We start from the raw sequence: 5,893 nt of genomic DNA on the forward strand, positions 1-5,893 counted from the left end.
AATAGACACTTCTCCAAAGAAGACATCCAGATGGCTAACAGACACATGAAAAAAATGCTCAACATCACTCATCATCAGGGAAATACATATCAAAACCCCAATGAGATACCATCTCACACCAGTCAGAAATGCTAAAACTAACAACTCAGGCAACAACAGATGTTGGTGAAGAGACAGAGAAAGAGGTACACTTTTTCACTGCTGGTAGGAATGCAAAGTGGTGCAGCCACTCTGGAAAACAGTATGGAGGTTCCTTAAAAAATTAAAAATAGAACTACCCTACCATCCAGCAATTGCACTACTAGGCATTTACCCAAATGATACAGGAGTGCTGATTTGAAAGGGCACATGCACCCCAATGTTTATAGCAGCACTATTGACAACAGCCAAAGCATGGAAAGAGCCCAAAAGTCCACCGACAGATGAATGGATAAAGAATAAGTGGTATATATATATATATATATATATATATATATATATGTGTGTGTGTGTGTGTGTGTGTGTATGTATACACACACACACACACACACACTAGAATATTACTTGGATATCAAAAAAATGAAATCTTGCCATTTGCAACAACATGGATGGAACTGGAGTGAATTACGCCAAGCAAAATAAGTCAGTCAGAGAAAGACAAATATCATATGATTTCACTCATATGTGTAATTTAATAAACAAAAACAGATGAACATAGGGGAAGGGAAGCAAAAATAAGATAAAAACTGAGAGGGAGACAAACAATAAGAGCCTCTTAAATACAGGGAACAAACTGAGGGTTGTTGGTGGGGTGTTAAGGGTGGGGATGGGTGAAATGGGTTCAGGGCATTAAGGATGGCACTTGTTGGGATGAGCACTGAGTGTTATATGTAAATGATGAATCACTAAATTGTATTCCTGAAATCATTATTACACTGCAGGTTAACTAACTTGGAATTATATAAAAGATAATTAAAATATAAAATAAAATTAGATCTTTAGCACACACACACAAGAAGAAATAAAGATGATAGGTTATTTGTTTTTCTGCAGGATGAAAAAGGGTGGAGAGGAGTGAGTGAGAGGAATATAAAAATGACTGAACAGCACAATCAGGAATATGACCAAGGGAAACATAGCTTCATGATGGCAATGAGTGACATTGGTGACATGGTGAGTGTGGCATGAATTGCTGACCATTTGTGCTTCATCTCCCTGGTACTATACCAAAAAAATCTCCTGCTTGTTAACATTCTATTTCCTTTTTCTTGAAGACCAATGAAGAATTCAGGCATGTGACGAATGGCTCTCAAATCCAGAAGCACAAGAAGGGGAAAGCATTTTGAGCATCTCTCTTTGCTGAGTTCCCTTCATCTGTGGACTGGAGAGAGAAAGGCTATGTAACTCCCGTGAAGGATCAGGTGTGACAATATTTAGCAGGTTCCTCTCAAGAATAAAGGCAAAAGGAATCAATGTCCTTGCTATGGTAGGCTGAGAAACAATGTGCAGTTCGCTATGTTTTAACAGAGTTTCAGATGTGTGGGATGCTCTCAAATCTTGCTATTTGTTTTGTTGACTGAGAGCTTTATAATTAGGTTTGTGGCTTATGTTGGGTTTTTAGTGCAACTGGTGCCCTTGAAGGACAGATGTTCCGGAAAACTGGCAAACTTATTTCTCTGAGTGAGCAGAACCTGGTGGACTGCTCTCTGTCTAAAGGCAATGGAGGCTTCAGTGGTGGCCTAGTGGCTTGTGTCTTCCAGTATGTTAAGGAGAATGGAGTCCTGGGCTCAGACATGTCCTATCCTTATCCTGCACAGGTAAACAGAGCTCCTGATCTTCCTATCAAAGTTGAACATTTTAAGGAAGCAGAGATATCATATTTAATATTCTCATTTTAGATTGTAGTCTTAGTATCTGCAAACTTTCAGAACTGTCATTAAAATTTGTTAGCCTTGCACAGTTCTCTGCTCATATCATTACCATATTACTGTTCCTACATCTCTGCTATGTGGTGATATACATGCTGTCTTATATATAGTACAGATTTCTCCAGAATGAAAAATTTCTCAGGGCAGGTAGACCATGAATTTCTTATTTAAATAGACACCTTCTACTGTTCATTTCAAAACAACCAATAGCATTTCAGGTCCTGGGATTCTTAATACCCAACTTGAATTGAAAACCATTCAGCTACAAACTGTCTTGCACTCATTTTCCCCTGGAGGCGGATCATAGTGATCAGGTCTCTTTCCCTTTCCCTTTGAAAGGATGAATCCTGCCTTTCACACAATCCAGAATATTCAGCTGCTGATGTGACTGTCTCCTGGGAGTCTATGGGCTGGGAGATTATGATCACAGAGGCAAGTGTGGGGCCCATCTCTGTTGCTATCGATGCAACCTTATATTCTTTCTAGTTCTAGAAAAAAGATAAACATTTATCTATGTATAAATGTGGGCAGAGAAGTGGGAAACCCACCATGATATATGACAAGATTGACTCTTTGGTATGTAGAATTTAATGTAGAATTTTTCTGGGTTTGGATTTAACACAATTGTTCATTCTGTACATGTAATATTTGTGCCTGATGTATCCATTGACATGACTGGATCTATATTGCCCATATTTTCAGCACTTCATAAGTATCCTTAAAGATGGCATAATTCTATCAGTATACCTTACCTTATTTCCATTTTACAAATTATTACATATTTCAAATTTTCTGAATGATTTTACTACAAAAAATTGGAACAAAGCCCTTGGCTCAAGTAATTTTGTGTTCTGTGCTCTTCCTCAGGCTGACATCCTCAAAGTAGAATGAGAAGATTTTCACAAATGGGTTTCTATGCCTCTTGTCTAGTTGTTTATTTTTAAATTTGTTAAATTAATTTATTTATTTTGAGAGAGAGACAGCACAAGTGTGGGAGGAACAGAGATAGAGGGAGCGAGAAAGAGAATCCAAGCAGGCTCCACACTGTCAGTGCAGAGGCTGATGTGGGGCTCGAACTCACAAACCATGACATCATAACTTGAGCTGAAATCAAGAGTCAGAGGCTTAACCAACTGAGCCACCCAGATGTATCTATTTTTTTTAACTTTTTAAAAATGTTTATTCATTTATTTTTGAGAGAAAGAGAGAGAGAGAGAGAGAGAGAGAGAGAGAGAGATCATGAGCATGTGAGAGGCAGAGAAAGAGAGGGAGAGAGAGAATCCTAAGCAGGCTCCACGTTGTTAGTACAGAGCCTGATGTGGGGCTGGATCTCATGAACAGTGAGATCGTGATCTGAACAGAGACTAAGAGTCAGATGCTTAACCAACTGAGTCACCCAGGTGCCCTTATCCACTTGTTTAAAAACGAGAGTGCACCACTTTGTATTTATTCCAGTATTAGATGAGAACCTAAATTATTAGCATAGCTCAAAAAAGATGTCTTTTAAATATTATCTGCCTTTGTGTCATTTTAACAAGTTTTGAAATGTTTCCCATACTATGGTTGATAGGTTGAGTTACCATCACGTGTATCTGGGGTGTTCTCAACCCAACATTGAATTTTCCTTCTCCAGGTATCTACTATGATCCAAAGAGCAGCAGTGAAAACCTGAATCACAGTGTTCTGGTGGTTGGCTATGGCTTTGAAGGAGAACAATTGGATAACAAAAAATATTAGGTTGTCAAGAACAGGTATAAAGTGCCAAAAATACTTCTCTTTGAAACTGAAAAGATTTCCCTTTATAAATCAGTGCTTGGATGCAGATCCTCAAACCCTTTGAGCACAATTCTGAAATCCCAGCAGTGTTTACCTCACTTAGGGGGAACACAGACATTTTCATCTCATGATAACATTAAGATACTGACTCAGGGTGCCTGGGTGACTCAGTCTGTTAAGCATTCAACTTCAGCTCAGAACAGAATCTCACAGTTTGTGAGTCTGAGCCCTTCTTTGGGCTCTGTGCAGACAGCACAGAGCCTGGAGCCTGCTTCGGATTCTGTGTCTCCCTCTCTCTCTGTCCCTTCCCTGTTTGTGCTCTGTCTCTCTCAAAAATTAATAGACATTAAAAAACATTATAAAAAAGGATACTGTCTCAGTCTTTCTAGGGTATTGATATAACTATGATACCATTATATTTCTAAATTGGAGATGGAAATTTTTTTCTTATTTTGGAAACACATCTGGCCCCAAGAGTTTCCTTTTCCTGCTCATGTTGCAGTCCATTAAAGGTTTTGGGATAGTATTCTGTGCAGGGTTAAAACCCAACCATGAACAAGAATGGCCTCTCCTGATTCTTCCTGAATCTGTGTTGGCCTGTGGTGCACTGCTCAGTATCAGGTACTATTGTTCATGAAGATAAATGTGTTTGATTGTTTGAGTAAAATGTCAAACCCTGTGTTCTTTCAGCTGGGGTACATCATCCGCTACATACTGATGGTCAAGGACCGGGACAACCCTGTGGAACCAGGGTCTGCTTTCCTACAGCGTGAGATGATAGTGTAAGAAAAGACTTGACTCGGGACAGAATTTGCTGAAGAGGATTTTATCTTAACAGTGACCAGACCTTACTGTGTGAGATAAAATACTTGAACAGTTGAAGATCCAAGTTGTTAATTGATTTTGTGACAGTTTATGCCGGTAATGTTCCCAACTCTCTCATTATTGCTGTAAATAGCTTTGTATGAACTTATCAAATAACTTGTAAAATTCATCTTTTATTTTTATTTACTTATTTTGAAAGATTTATTTATTTTAGAGAGAGTGTGTATGTGCAAGGGGATGGGCAGAGGGAGAGGGAGAGGAAAGAATCCTCAAGCAGGCTCCCTGATGAGTGTGAAACCCAATGGACATGGGGCTCGATCCCAGGACCCTGAGATCATGACCTGAGCCAAAATGAAGAGCTGGATGCTCAACCATCTGGGACATGCAGGTGCCCCAAAACTGCATATTTTAAAATGATGTATGAAGTTTTTCCTTTTAAAATAAAGACATTTCAAAGTGGAAGTAGGGTAAGTTTTTAATTAATTAAATTTTCATAGAGTTAAAAATGCTATTGGTGTCTAGGAATGTAACTGAATATGCCAGTGGCCCACTAGGAGAATGCTGGATGGTGTCTGGTTCTTGTAGTTGTAAATATGCACATGTCATGGCAGCTGCCCTTTGGCTGTGTCCGTCCCAACACTTGAATAGAGCAAAATATGAACAATGATCTGTAAGGACAAAGATACGTTCTTTCAATGAGGAAAAACTTGACACGTTAGAAAAGTGAACATACATACATTGAATTACCAAGGTAGAATAGTGCCTTAAAGATCATGGTCATTTGACCCCAAATGGTTACAACCCACCCAAGTACAGGACAGATGTCACGGTCAGTTTCAGGTGAATCTTCCCCAAATGCCAGAGAAGATCATGTAACCTCTTTGTGGATGAGGAAGAACTGGACGCAGTGGGTTGTAGGAATGTGTATCTTGGGTCCACAAGGGTTAAGGGTAAACCCCAGACACGAGGCCAGCTTCAAAAATAGAACTGGGCCTCAGAGGTGGCAGACAGGTGAGGACATCCAAAGTGATCATCTGAGGCCTAATTTACACCCAGCCACTCAAGCCCGGAATTGATTAAAAGAAGACATTCTGCCTATTGTTCGCTGGCTAAAGAAGCACATAGTTCTATTTTCTCTCTGCAGGTTAATTGACTCATGTTCCCACTCAGAAAGCATGAGGAGAAGATGTAAAGTTGTAGTTAATAGACCCCGTAACGGGTCATGAGCACATGAGGTGGAAGACAGCAGGTCTCAGCTCACAAGACCTCCAGCACCTTGAGACAAGTCCCTTTGGACTGGGCCACTTGTCATGGCGGAAGGACTCTCCATGAGACTTCCCTCCTAGACGCTTACATTTCCAACTGTTTAACCTAAAATGACAAAT

General features: G+C 39.7%; 1 pseudogene; it reads left to right on the plus strand.

Annotated features, from left to right (window-relative positions):
• The first annotated feature begins 1,074 nt into the window (after positions 1-1,074).
• Positions 1,075-3,644, plus strand: LOC122474375 (annotated as a pseudogene).
• Positions 3,645-5,893: the final 2,249 nt, after the last annotated feature.

Source organism: Prionailurus bengalensis, chromosome D4 (assembly GCF_016509475.1).
Source record: "Prionailurus bengalensis isolate Pbe53 chromosome D4, Fcat_Pben_1.1_paternal_pri, whole genome shotgun sequence".
Classification (NCBI taxonomy): domain Eukaryota; kingdom Metazoa; phylum Chordata; class Mammalia; order Carnivora; family Felidae; genus Prionailurus; species Prionailurus bengalensis.